At 27.6% G+C, this 15,082-nt stretch overlaps 1 protein-coding gene across 2 annotated transcripts in view; it reads left to right on the forward strand.

Moving 5' to 3' along the window:
* The first annotated feature begins 4,492 nt into the window (after positions 1 to 4,492).
* The window catches only part of LOC129966742 (uncharacterized), a 62,559-nt gene continuing 51,969 nt past the window's right edge, over positions 4,493 to 15,082 (forward strand). Inside the window, exon 1 of one of the 2 annotated variants that reach the window (XM_056081293.1) lies at positions 4,493 to 4,570. The gene's annotated coding sequence lies outside the window, so the exon portion shown is untranslated. Of the gene's footprint in view, positions 4,579 to 15,082 lie in introns of both variants that reach the window. The other variant, XM_056081294.1, reaches the window with a different exon arrangement.

Consider the following 15,082-nt stretch of genomic DNA (forward strand, 5'->3'; position numbering starts at 1 on the left):
TTCTTTAGACTGCATTCAAGATATAACACTGTAAGAGATTTCCAATTAAATATGTGAATTGAATTTTTCAAATCAAGTGCTACATGTATCTTTTTAATATCTTTATTTAGGAAAAGCATGAAAAGAGCAGTTTTACGGGCGCCATCTGGTGATGAAAACTTTAAGCTGAAATTGAGCCACCATTTTGATCCTACAAAATAATCAGATACATGTGAAGCTCTGATAGCAAAATGCAAATAGGTACGTTTTTACATTGATACAAAATGGAAAATTATTTAAATTCGTATAAATGAGTGAAGTTCAATTCATTTTGTGACAAATTGAAACAAAACATTAGAAATTGCTTAATAGAGGCATGTTATTTAAAATAATCATAAAAAAGAATAAATACCTATAATCAAAATTACTACAACATTATTAATCATATTGGCAACATTTTGGCAATTCAACGGATTCGTTAAGATTTTTCCTTATTAAGTTGCAGTTGAACTCATTTCTGTAAGGCGAGAGGGGATTCCTTTCAAAAATTAAATCAAATCAAATTTATTTCAGCAAATTAACTATTAAAATAGAATCAAATTCATTGGAAATATGAAAAACTTACTAATATGAACATTTTGGATAAAAAAGGAAGGGTTAAGAAGGTGATGATTGCGATTGTTTTCTAAATTTTTATCTTCCCAACGCCGCATGTGATAAAAATTATGATACTATTATTTTCTGGCATTACAAGAATGATAATCACACAATATAATCTCTGATATGATAATCTTGTAACATAATCTCGCGAAATTATAGAATTCTAATGGAATTTTTGTAATTCTAAAATATTTTGAATATTCTTCCATTGATTCAGAGCTTAGTAGGAGTTATATAGGAGTAGTATATGCCAGCTTTTCCCTCTGAAAACTATGCTTTGCCTCTTATCCCACATGATATTTGTTCATAGACATTCTGCGTAAATAATCTTAAAAAAATAAAAATTTGTAAGAGATCTATTTTTTCTCTCCCTTATCTAAAAGGACAGTGGGACACGTATGGTCCACCTCTCTGAATTCCTCCCTTCCTCCGTAATATGCTTGTTATCAAGTATATCTAATTTTAATAGAGCTTATCTAACACATTTTAGTTTACAAAAAAAAGTTGAGATTTAAAGACTTCCAAAATATATTTAATGATAATATAAGATTAGCCGTTAAAAGTTTAATAATGTGACTGATTATTTATAAATTTAAAATTCCCTAGATATTTTCTGGAATTTACTAGACGAACTAACTAAAATATCAATATATGGCAATATATATGTAGCACAAAGCATATTATGCGCATTTTGAAAATTTTGAAAAATGTATGCTCAATTTGAAAAATTTCGTTTTGAAATAGTTTTTTATTATAATATGAGCCAATGTTATTTACACAAAATTGTGTCTTCTAGTAAATCATATTTAATTAAGTTGAAATCGTGTGGTGCCTCTTGGAGCTAAATTTAAGATAATTGATAATCAGGTTGCGAATATTAGTAGAAATGAATTATTTAGCAAACTAAAGACTAAAAGGCACAAATTAACAGAAATTGCTTTTTTTTATTTTAATTAATGTGAATATTTAAAGGCATTTTAATTTATATTATATATTTAAAATAAAATAAGCAAAACAATTCAGTATTTAATTGCTAAAATTTCACAGAAATCATGCATTTCCTTCAACATTGCCATAAATAATCGAATCATTAAGCATAATATAATTTTAAACTTTATTGCATGCTACTGAACAAATGTAAACATGTATAAAGAGTAATTTTGCAATATCGTATGAAAACGTGTTATTGCAGATATTGGATAAAAATGATTTCCTATATTTTAAGATTAAAAAGAAAATTAATTTTTCAACATAAATGGCATTACAAAACAATATCCAGAATTATCAACAATTTAAATAATTGGCACAAATAAAAGCAGTTGTTACTGACGAATTTTCATCTACAGCTTACAAAGCAGTGCAGATGAGACGAACTCTCTCGACTCTGATTTTACACGAGAAACTTAATGTTATCTCAATAGAAGATTCATCAGAAAGCATGAACATTAATGTTTGCTGAGATAACATTTACTGATATCTCAGCAGAAGTTCAATTTCATCAGTATGTTATAAAGAATATCCAATGTGCCGCTTCGTCTTACAGTGTAAATGCTGGCAACTTTTTGCGTATAAATAATCCATTAGGTGGCAATGTCTTAAAACTAAATGTTGCATATAAATAATCCATCGGTGTAGTCTTAATCCTAAATCTATAATTAAACTTCATTGATTCAGAGATATTTATAGCTGTAACTATAACTGTTCATCAGAAAATTATGAAAGCCGTAATACATCTTATAAAGGAGAAAGAGTCAAAATAAAAAAGTTGCGAAACTTGCCACCAGATGGCACCAGAGAAAACATGGTTCACGCTATAGAATCGTATGACATTGGTGGTGGTGAGAATTATAAAGCTGTTTTCGTCGTCATGCCTTCTTCAAGACAAAATGACAATAAATTTGATAGATTTTGTTTTCCCCGTGAGATTTTTCTTTGAAATCAGTTATACCTCACATGAATCCTTACAAGAGTTTTTAGATTTGCAAATGCGTGACAAAAATCTCTCAATCTCGTATTTTGGAAAATATTCAAAAAAATTTAAGAAGATATTATCTCTAATTCTACATTTCGGAAGAAAAAACATTTACAGAGTCAGATGAAAGATATATCCTATAATTAAATATGTTACAATGATGGTGGAAGAAGAAAAAATATAAACTATATTTAGGAGCACTAGTGTTCGAAGAAGGTTAGATAACCTAACTGCTTCTTCTTATAATATATAGAATGTTTGAAGCTTCACAAATTAATCAAAAGTTACTAATTGATTACTCTACTCAAATGACATTTCCCAAAAAATTCATATTCTGGCGGTCGAAGTTTAGGTTTGGAGCATTAAATGAACCGAGGTTTGAACATTGTTACTGATTTTATATTTTGTAACAGCAACAAAAAAAAATAGTTTAAAATTTTGAACGATATATTTATTTTTAAAATTATAAATTGGAATTCAGCCAATAAAGATGTACATATCAATATTATTTCTGTGGAATATTATATAAGGATAGACAATAATATACGAAATATGTAAGGAAAATTCATTCATAAATAGTCATTTTAAAGTTGGAAATGCGATTGCATACGTTAATAAATGCAAAAAGAACCATGGTACCGCGTAAAGACTAAATCATAATTTCGGACCTATATTCGCAAGAATATCCAATAATTACTTTTGTCGAATCAAAAAATTTATCTACTTTAATATCAGTACAAGAGATGATGTTGAAATGTTGCTTTGTAGCTTGTTGTTAAGGATTTTCAGAAGCCAATAAAAAACCATTTATGTATTATTATTATAATCCACAAATATGTAATTACATTAGGGAAAAATTCCAAACTCAAAAAAAAAAATCATCTCTGCAGTCTGCAATATTTTTAGCAAGAAACTGCGAAATTTTATTGATATATATTTATAGTTTCAAATCAACTTTTACAAAACACTTTTATGGAATGCCATTATTACACTTAGTCCAATTCAAACAGCTATTTTAAATATACTTATACTTACTAAATGATTTCTAGATATTTTGAAATGCTTAGCAGATAATATTATTTCATTTTATAGCATAGTTTAAAGAAAATTAGAAAGAAATGATGATATTATTCATATAATAGCGATACAATACTCGATTTTTATGATAAAAATGTAACATTTGTGATATATTTTTAACAAAAATAAAACTACCATTTTGTGATTTTATTTAACGTTTTTGTATTCTCAATTTTTCCTCAATATTGTCCACCTTAGTTTTCGAAATATTAGTTTATTAAAACATGAATTATTGAAAAATTATATAGAACATTGCTTTGTTTTTATCAGAAAAATATTTATATCTCTCCTATCTTATTATATCTATTTATATCTTATTAAGCCTACTTATATCAAGCATATTATACACATATTAGGCATACTTAAATTAAACTTAGTAAGAATTTCTACCCGATTTAAATTATGTGTACTATTACATTGTGCCATTATTGTTGCATATTGGCTAAAAACATATTATTTTTATAATTTAATGATAATCCTTCTACTTTCAACCGTTTTATTGAGATAATAGAAGAAACAGGCACAAAAAAATAAGCAGTTCAATTTTATAATAAAATTATCATAAATATTATATTTAGCGTTCTATTTGAAGTCGTTTTTCTTATTTTTAATTCGAATGAAAAATATTCTCTGTTATATCTGATTAGGCATATTTTTACAAAATACGTAACGGTCTTTTCATTAAGATTTCTTTTTAAAGTATCATAAGTTTTTGTTCCATATTTTAACAGATGGCGCCACGTAAGGTTACAGAAAAACTGCATTTATAAAACGCTGGTGAATGGCCAATCAGTTTGTAAATATGAAGAGTTGATTTAGTTCGCAGGTGTCTTTGAAGTGATTCAACCGATTATCTGGGAAAGAAGGATAACACTAAACAAAGTTAGTCCGTGAGTTAATTTCTAAATGAATATTTCTGCATGCACGTAAAATTTTATGCATACTTTGATTTTATTAAATATAAAAGAAATGAAAACCGCATGTTTATACAGAATTAAAAGATATATTATGATGCATTTTAGGAAAAAAATTATTTTTCAAATAACAATTGCTATTTTAATTTTATTTTTATTTTGTCAAAAACTTTGCATGTCAGAAATACTAAAAAAATACAGATAAATCAAATTTGTAATTCACGTATTATCTTACGCATTACATTTATAAAAAATTTGTTATTTTGTATATTAATGTACATATGTTAATTCTTTTCTTTAAAATAAATTTTACTTTCAGGAAAAATTTTTAAATTTTCTACTCAAACAAATGAGATTTCAAAGCATTTTAAATATTTCTGATGCGAAATAATATATATACATTTAAATAATACTGAAAAATATTTTTGTGCTTAGGTAATATTATAATATATTTTATAGTTGATCTTAAATTTTAACTGAGTTCATATTTCTTATCCATATATATATTAAATTGTTTCAAGATTAAATGAACACGAAACAAATTAAAAATAGAAGTGGTAGCATTCCAATTTCTTTTAAAGAATGTAAGTGTTGTTATTTCTATTTGAATTAATTAATTAATTTAATTAATATTAGGAAATGAATATTAAATAAATGAAAAATCATTGCAAATCTCTAATCCTTTCTCATTGTTTTTTGCGTTTACTGAATTTATTTGAAAATGCTATGAATATTTTCTGGAAGCAAAGGGAAAGTGAAAATAATAAATTTTCCTTAAATATTTTTTATCGGTATTTATACGCATGAAAAAAGTACTTTTTCAGCACAAATTACCAATTCAAGATAATTGTTTTGAAAAATTATTTTATAAAGATCAATTAATCAGTTTTATTTCCATTAATAATAAAAAAAAATCGCAAATGATATACCATAAGATTACATTATATACGCCATTATTTTGCCATGCCGTTATTTTGATAAATATTTTTGTTGAATTTTATGTAATCTAAAATGTGAAATGACGAAATTAAAACATTTTTGTATAAGTATATTCATAATTATTAATTAAATAAATTTCATTTATTTAATTAAAAAAATTAATAATAATTTTTTTTAATTACTGATTATGCTTTTAACAATTTTTGAACGATGTTGTGTTGTAAAAAATTGAAGCTTCACCATCAAAAAATAATAAAAAATGGATTCGAAAAGGTAAATCAGTAAATATGATATCACGTGGAATCAAAAAATGGTAAAAAAAATCATTTAATAAGGGAATTTTACAAAGATTATTTTTATCTTCCGTTTATTATTATTTTTAATAAGAGAAATCGTTTTACAGCCTTTACAAAAGACGCAAGGGATAATTTGTTTGAGTTTTTATTACCTCTGAATACTCTTGTGCTATCCAAAATCTTGTTATTTGATCATTATTTCACAAAAATATACTGAATTTCTGACATGAAATTGAAATCATTTGCACCGTGCTGGATTTTTCTACCTGGATGAAGATGTGAAAATTATACCTACATTGGTTAAGTTTCTGTTTAAGGCATGCTTTTAATAATTTTTTTGGAATTTTATAGTATTTGTTAATAAAATTTAACTTATGAAATAACTGAAGTTCAGCTATAAATTAAAGTTCAAATTTTACTTGAGATGACGTTAAATTTTAGATAGTACATTATCCCTTATTTAGCACAATGAATAGAACTGTGTAATGCTTCTTGAGTAATACGAGTTCTAAATCTATCAAAATTTGATAGATATAGAGCTTAAAAAATGACTTTGCTGAGAAAATCATTAAAGCCAACTTATTTAAAATATTTAATTAAAAATTCTATTTAGAAATAATGTTGTCAAACCTAAAGTAGTTAATTAATATAAATTTTAATAGTTCTTTAAACTTATTATTATGCCATAATAATTATAATTGCAAAATGTGTTGATAAAATGTAATTGCAATATAAAACTTTTATATATATTTCCTTCATATAACAGCACTGTCATCTCTGCCATTTTCTTTCTATAAGAGCCTTATATTTATGAAGAATTTAGATATGTATTTACTCATGTGAGATTTTCAAATTACAATCGTGCATTTTAAAACTTTGATGAAAAAATGTAAGATTGCGAGATTTTTCACTAGTGCTTAAAACTTCGGAAGATTTGAAGAAATTCTAGTTCCTGTCTAGTTTTATCTAAGGTTTTCAACACATGTCAAGTTTGTTTCATTTTTCAAAAAATTGTGTGCTAGACTCTAAATTCAAAGTAAGGCTGTAGCTTTAATCACTTATTTAGAAGGCAGTAAAAAAATTAATCTTTTATTTACTTGTTTATTTATTTATTTTTTGTTATTCTTGTTATTTTCTTTGCTTTTGATTATAAACTTATTTTGAACTTAATAGTAATATGAGTATTTTAAAAGTGATTACTGATTATTCAAAGTGAGAATTTATCTTAATATATAAATAACTAGCCGCCTTTGGTGATCCGTGGGAATATGGTTGTATTAATTTCAATTCCGCCAAATTATCCAAAATAAAGCTCCGTTTTATTAGTTTTACATACTTTCTGTTCAATGCGTATATAAGCTTTCTTAATGGGGATCAGTCAATGACGATATGGTGAGTTATTAAATACGCAATTCCCTCTTGCAACTTTCTTTTGGAAATTACTTTTCATTCATCTTATAAGCTACACAGATATTAATCAGCATACTTCTTCATCTTTAAGCAATGGAAGAGTATCCTACAATTAAGCATTTGAGGAAACAATTAAAAAGGACATTAATATAATTTATGATTGGAAATTAGGCGAAAAAATAAAAGCTTTGTCGCATACTTTCTAATAAAAGTGCTATCCCAGAAAACGTCCGGCATGGCATTGGCGTTCAATAGTTACAAAATATCAACCTTTGATGCGAATTTAGCATTTTTATTTAATGTATCGTGGGATAATTGGCGAGTGTTTTGGTGATTATTCCCTGGCATGCGGTTAATAGTATCCCAAAAACAAATTTAGATTTTAAATGTGTTTTTCACAACTGATTGAAACAAAAATTTGACACTAAACTACACTTGTAGTCGCAAAATATCATACCAAATTTGATATCTTTAAGTAATTGCATTTTTGAATTACCGCATTTGCATGTATCTGAGGGAACAGACAGACGGATGGTCAGTCCCTTCTTGGGTATAGCTCAAAATTTGATTGGTGTCTACACTATAGATGTTAAATCTATGTACCAAATTTTATCTATCCAGCTCTTTTCGTTTTGTGGTTATCTTGATAACTTATATTCGAGCAGCTGGATAGACAGACCTGCTCTGAATAGATTTTGCTCGAACTACAAATTGAGACAGACACCTACAAATTGAGTATAAAGACCATATACCAAATTTCATCCATCTAGCTCAAACCGTTTTTTGAGTTACCTTTCTTAAGGATAGACAGAAAAACATTTTCTAAAACTGTGTTTCTCGAACTCAGGAAGGTCTAAAAGTGGAGATTCATCATTGATTTCGAATTTTTTGACGATAACTCTTCTGTACTATATATACGAGAAAAAAAATTGCCGAAGTTCAAAAATATTTGCAAGAGTATTAGATATCATCCAAAAGATAACTTTTTGAATTTTGAAAATGATATAAAAACTATTTTCATGCAGTAATTTTTCTGCAATTATTTAAATTTTTACCAATTAAAATTCTAATTAAAAATCAAAAAACAGCAACAGGATGCACATTTCCCATTCTCCAATTTATATATGTGACAAATTTGGTCCGGTTGAAAGTGAAACAAACGCACAAACAAATACGCACATTCATCTTTATTAGTAGTAGAGATAGAATTGAACATTTAAAGAATCAAAATAATTAAATTTTACTAACAAAAAAAGAGAATGCCTTTATGTTTAGGCGTTCTACGGGGCAGATAATTTGACCTAAAACCTACTACAATTCTGTAAGCTTTATTATGAAGGATGCGAGAGTGCATCACGGTGTACATTTTAGATTTTAATTAATTGAAAAATTAAGTTGGTGCCTCCACACAATGTCTCGAAAACATAAATGCACACAAAAAAAAATGTCAAGTATTTTTAGAATTAAAAATACGTAATCTTTTGGGTGATAGCAATTTATTTGTTGTGTAACTTTTCTTTCTGACTTTTCAAATTATTATAATGAAATTCAAACAACTTTCATAAATATATACTTGGAGGATTTTTTAACCATTGACAGCTAATTATTTCTTTGTCTCAGAAACTTAATATAAATTGGCATTTATAAATTTATTTATTTACTATATATTCACCCACTGATGTTCCAGATTCCACGAATTTCTTACATTTTTTCTTGTTAATAAAAAGACAAGAGTAAAGTTATAAGGAAGTTCAAACTGTTTTCATCAAATATATATTTGGAGGATTTTTTAACCATTGGAAGCTAATTATTTCTTTATTTGTCTCGGAAACATAATATAAATTAATTGAACATTTATAAAGAATTTAACAATATATTCATTCATTGGTGTACAAATTTCACGATTTGCTTAAATTTTTTCTTGTAAATTAAAAGCCAAAAATAAATGATAAACAAAATATTTTTTTAACTGAGAATTTCCACACAGTTCTATCTATAAATCAAGTAAAATATCTTCGAAAATTGCGATCGAAGAAGCCATTTTCCATATAGATAGTCTCAAATACCTCGCCTGGAAAAAATATGTAATATTATGCAACGTAGAATTCAGCCTGAGTTCATGGAAGAATATATCTTTGTGCTGTAGCCGGCATCCAGACATCTGCCAGCCGATTGATGAGTTAGAATTTCAAGCACAAAATGCAATAAGGCTTATATACCATCCATAACCTCGTGATGAATTATTCAGTAGAAACTCGTCCTTTGCCAGGGAGTTAATCCCTCCCTAGGGAGGATTAGGCGATTTCTTACCGATACATAAAACTTTGGAAGTTTTGGAGAAAAGTTCTAGTTTGATATATAAGGTTCTCTAATAACATATCGCATCAAGTTTTCTCCCATCTTTCACTGATAGACAAAACTAAATAACTAAAAAGGTTCGCTGTAGGTTTTATCGAAGATTTAGAAAATATTGAAAAAATTTATATTGTTTTGCTTTTGATTATATTTTTATATCAAAATTACTGATAATATAGTTCAGTAATTGAGAATTCGGCATTAATTTCTTTCTCTAAAAAGTATTTTTTCTTCCCAATACAAATGCCGGATTTTTCGGTCATTCATTCTCTATTTGGGAATATGCAAAGGGCTATTTTTATTCTTTAGAGTTTTAACGTTTTATTGAAATATTTGCTTTTTGATTTTCCTGGGTTGCTTTTATATAAATATAAATTTAGAACTTAACACAAATTAGCTGTTTTATTAAATATAGAATCTTTTTTATTTATTTCAATGTGTATAAACATTTATATTAAAATTGCTTTTATAAAAAAAAATTCTATTCAAAGAACTTAATTATAAAAATATATTTAAAAAATTTCAGTTGCGAAAATTGCCTAAATGAAATAAGAGTATCAAGAAATTTATACATTGCATTTGTTAAGGAAAACTAGAACGCAAAGTTCTTCTAAATTAAAGCAAATTTGTTTTGCAATGTAAATTTTTGAAATTTGTTTTATATAACTTCATTTGCGATAAGTTAACGAACTTATTTTGTAGTTTTACAATATTATATTTCATTAAATATTGCAACTAAAGGAATTTGAAAAAATAAAGGAATAATATCTTGATCAAATAACTTAATATAATCGCAACAAATAAACGAGTTCTCCATTTCCTGTATTGAACAGAAATCGTGGTAAATTTTTTGGCAATGGCAACTCATATCTCCTGTTGGACATTCAATTCCAATTATATTTTCTTGTAAAAAGCTGAATTATCTATAAAATTAAGGACATAATTACGAATAGTTGATCATTCAAACAGACTGGATGGCTAAGTAATTGGTTTGGTTGATAATTTTATATCTTAAAATTTGTCATGCTTAAATATAACGGAGTGAATACTACTTAAATATTTTCTACATAAAGGCACATCATAAATTGAATTTCTACATAAAATTGAAAAGAGAAGTACAGCAAAAAAAATATTGATATATTATCTCTTAAAATAGCATTTTAACATTAAATTAAATCAACAGTTACCAAAACTTTAAAGCTTCCTGTATTTTAAAACCATTAATTTATAAAGTTTATATCTTATATAAATCTATCATCATTTAAAGCATAACGATGTATTGCTGGAATTCCAAGTTATGTTTACAATTTTTTTTCTTGTTTGAAATGTACACTACAGTATATTTCTTTATTCAGGTGAAACATTATTTCTATCGGAATAATTGATTTACATCAGAAATATAAAGAAGATATTTAAATACTATGTATTAAGCAAAAAGTTACATAATCGAAGTAAAGATTGAGATTTTAATTTTATGTCCCCTGCCCGAATATGTTGATGTATTTTAATACATTTGAATAGATGTGAAAAGAGACCATTATTAGCTGGTGAATATATTTGGCTTTTTAGTATGAATCGTATGACTCAAGTTTCTCAAGTTAAAAATCTAGTATTATTTTCTTACAAAAATTTTTTCACTACACAGAACCTTTCAAAATTTAAAAATATGCTCAAAAATCTATATTCCCTTCTTATATAATAATAAATACCCAAAGCGAATTACTTTTCGCCTCTCTTAAAAAATAATTCTGTGATATGATAGGCAAAAAATATTATGGATTAAAATTCCATGTCGCAAAAGACGGAAAGGCGGATGAATTATTATGTTCTCTGCACGAAATGTCGATCATTATCCTAATGGAAATGTTAAATTTTCTTTTAACACACAAAATTCAGGAAATTGAAAAGAATTGTCATGTTTTCGAACACATTAAACACGATTAAAATATCTCGAACAACAGAAAAATGTACAACTTTGACACAATTTTCTCCATAAAATGTCCCCGTAAATTATTTTCCAATAATTTCCTATTTACTATCTGTTTACTTCAAAATCTACCAAAATCGATGCGATTGCGTGAGAAAATATGTTTCTTTCTGCACGCTTCCTCTTCAACTTGACCTTCAAAATACTTGACTGCAACAATATTTGTGGTTTCAATATTAGCAATTTGTTTGATAAATGGCATTTTGTGCTACTGGTCTTTGAGGTTTTGACAAACAAATATGAAAGTAGATCAAATATAAGTAACAGTTTTAGATCTTTTCTGTATTATTACTTCAGAAATATTAGTTCTTCTAAAAATGTTAGTTCTTTTCATAAAACTTCAGTTTCGCTCAAATCTTTCTATTTTTTTTTCATTTTTAAAGCTTTTTAACTTAATGATTCTAACATATATTAGCCCAAAAGTGTCAAGTCTGGATGTAGGATGGTAAACTAAGTTCGGTGAAGATTCTGTAATTTTTTTATTAAAGTAATTTAGTGGGATCTTATATTTTCTTTGAAAAGGAGAATATTGCTAATTAGAATGGAAAGTTATTTAAATCAGTTTGCGGCTTTAAACTTCTTCTAAAGCTCACAGTAGTAAAATGTTTATCGTCAAGCAAAAAAAAATTCATTTCACTATAGTTGTGCTTATTTTCAGATGCTGATTATGAGTGAAAAGTTCATCATCTTTACGACAACGTTTGTCATATGCGTATTTAAGACCTGAACAGCGTATTATCAGTGAATTGGTACCATCTGTACCGAATTTCGACAGATTTGAATCTTCCATTATTTTAAAATGTAAATAGTACTCTCTGTGCAGTGCACTAGGTGCTTCATATCATTCATTGTGCTAATGAATAAACAACCAAACAATTGTTTAAATTTTGAACAATTTCTCATGAACCCTATAGCATGCACACTATACCCTTTATTGTTACCCTATACCCTTTTTTAATGTTCACTCATTGCTCGATAAAATAAATAAATGGAAATATGAAAAACATAACGACACCGAACGATTATTTAAACCTAAACCATTTTACATGAGTGATATAAAAACATTTATTCAAATTGTATTCCATTAGTAAAAAGTTTCCGTTCATTTCACTTGTTTACCCTAGTAAGTTTACTTACCCTAAATTTATCCTACCAAGTAAAAAACAATAGCAATTTAAAATTATTCTAAAGTCAAATTATGTTAGTTAATACAAACTAATATAATAACGACTTAAAAATTTTATACGCTGTGTGCTATAAATATGCCGTATCATTTGATACCCCAAGAAGAATATAAAATATTTTTTTTAATAAATATTCTTAAATGAAAAACTCAGTGGCTGCATTTAAACATTTAGTTTTTATCTTCAAACTCTCTCACTGCTATCTTCGTCAAAAAAGTAATTTAGGAAAAAGGTTATTTTTTAAAGTAAAGCACAGGATGTTTTATTTATTTCAATCACATAAAGGCTCCTTTAGATTTGGTAAAAGCACTTTAAAAAAACATGACATAATGGATATATGATACTAAATAAAAAGTAACGCAAAATAAATTTTCTTGTTTAGAGAGAAAAGTAATAGCATTTTTAATCTGTTTATTTTTAAATTTTCCTTGTAATTACATTTTAGATTTGAAATCTTTATAAATGTGTCCTCTTACTAATTTTATAAAATTAAAATTCAAATAGTCGTCATGTTTTTTGCACGAAGAATTATTTAGAATAGAAGTGTTTCATTAGAATACATATTTGATTCGGGCCTATCTTTAATTAGAGTTCTTAACTTTTTTTTAAAATTGTATACCGCAAAAAGTTTTTTTATCAATAAAAAACTGAATTTTATCACTTACAAAATTAAATTCTTGAGTGATTAATTTTTTTTTCTTCCTAATTGAATTCTGCTTTAAGTAAATTGTAAATTAAGCATGTATACTCGTGATATTATTTAAAAGGGCAAAATTTTCGAATTTTTTTTCATTTGCAGATAAAATTGCAATGTGAGCTGATGAAATTTTTCTAATTCCTAGATTAAAAATGATATAATGAACAAATTATTGCACAAATAAGACAAATGAAAAGATGGAAAAGAATTTTTAAAGTTGAATAAGTAATTAATAATTACAATAAAAATAAAAACAGCAGAACACAAATTTCAGTTTATAAGGTGCACAATTCGAGTTTGAAGTTCAATCGCAGATTTGATATATCCATTTGGTGACTTTTAGAAACATCCAGAGGCTATTTTGTTATGGGCCTCATGAATTTGAGCCTTGGTCACGATGACGAGATAGTTTCTCTGTTTGGAATCTTCACGCTTTACCACCGGATTACTTTGACCTTCAGGTCAGATTCAATAAATTCAGGTCTTCCATTAAAGTGGATTCCATCTCTGAGGTTTGATTATCGAAATGAAATCTGCTTTCACAAGTCATCTATAGTATGTCAACTAAATCCTTCTTCCTTGTATTACTTGTGCGAATGGCGACAATCATTGCCGTAAGCTTGGCGTTTAGCAACAGTGAAGTGATCGTGTGCCACACGATATCAGTTACAGCTTCATCTCATGGCAAACTATGGAGTTAGCTTTCCTATCTCGAAAAAAGTACAAGATACGGTGAAAACAGCAATTGCAAAATTGTAGGGTGGTTTCGATTTAGTATGGAAAGATACCTTAAGCACAAAAATGCTAAGAACAAAATGTGTTAAAGGCACATTAGATTGGGTGCGATTTGCCAAACTAGTGATGTAACAACTTACAAGAAAAGGAGGAAAGATCTTCTTTTGAACAATAAACGTCGACTCGACTCGATGGTGAAGCTAACGGACAGCATTTCAAACACAAAAAGTAAAACTAATTACTTTGCTTTATTTCTAACGCTTTTTCTGAAATAAAGAGATTCAGGAGTCCCGAACAATCTATCATGCACTTTACGCGTTTTGTTCTTGGCATTATTGCGCTGAAGGTGTGTTTTCGTTTCAAACCGAAGATGTTCTACAGTTTTGTTCACAGATGTTGTACAGATGTTCTACAGATTCAGCTGGAGGATATCGATTCCGTATTGAACGCTATAAAATAAACCATAATGGTTCAATTATATTGAGGTCGGGCGACTGTGCGGGCCAAGGAAGATGCTTAACTTCATCCTCGTGTTCATCAGACCATAATTGGACAAGTCTCTCTGCGTGGATAGGTGCATTATCATCCTGGAAAATGCCTTCTCTTGCCGGAAACAAAGTTTCATCATAGGATGGACCTGGTCAATTTCTCTATACTTCTCCCCAGTGATCCTTCCTTTCAGGATTACGATTGGTCCTGTAGAAAATCTCAACACTGCTGCCCATATCATGCCAGATCCGCCTCCATGCTTTACAGTTGGAGGGAGACCATCACAATCATTCGCTTGTGCAGGTGTCCTCCAAACGTGCACCCGTCTTGCTGTAGGGAAAAGTGTGAAACACGATTCGTAAGACCATATTAATTTCTCCCACTTATC

The sequence above is a fragment of the Argiope bruennichi genome, chromosome 4 (genome assembly GCF_947563725.1).
Source record: "Argiope bruennichi chromosome 4, qqArgBrue1.1, whole genome shotgun sequence".
Taxonomy (NCBI): domain Eukaryota; kingdom Metazoa; phylum Arthropoda; class Arachnida; order Araneae; family Araneidae; genus Argiope; species Argiope bruennichi.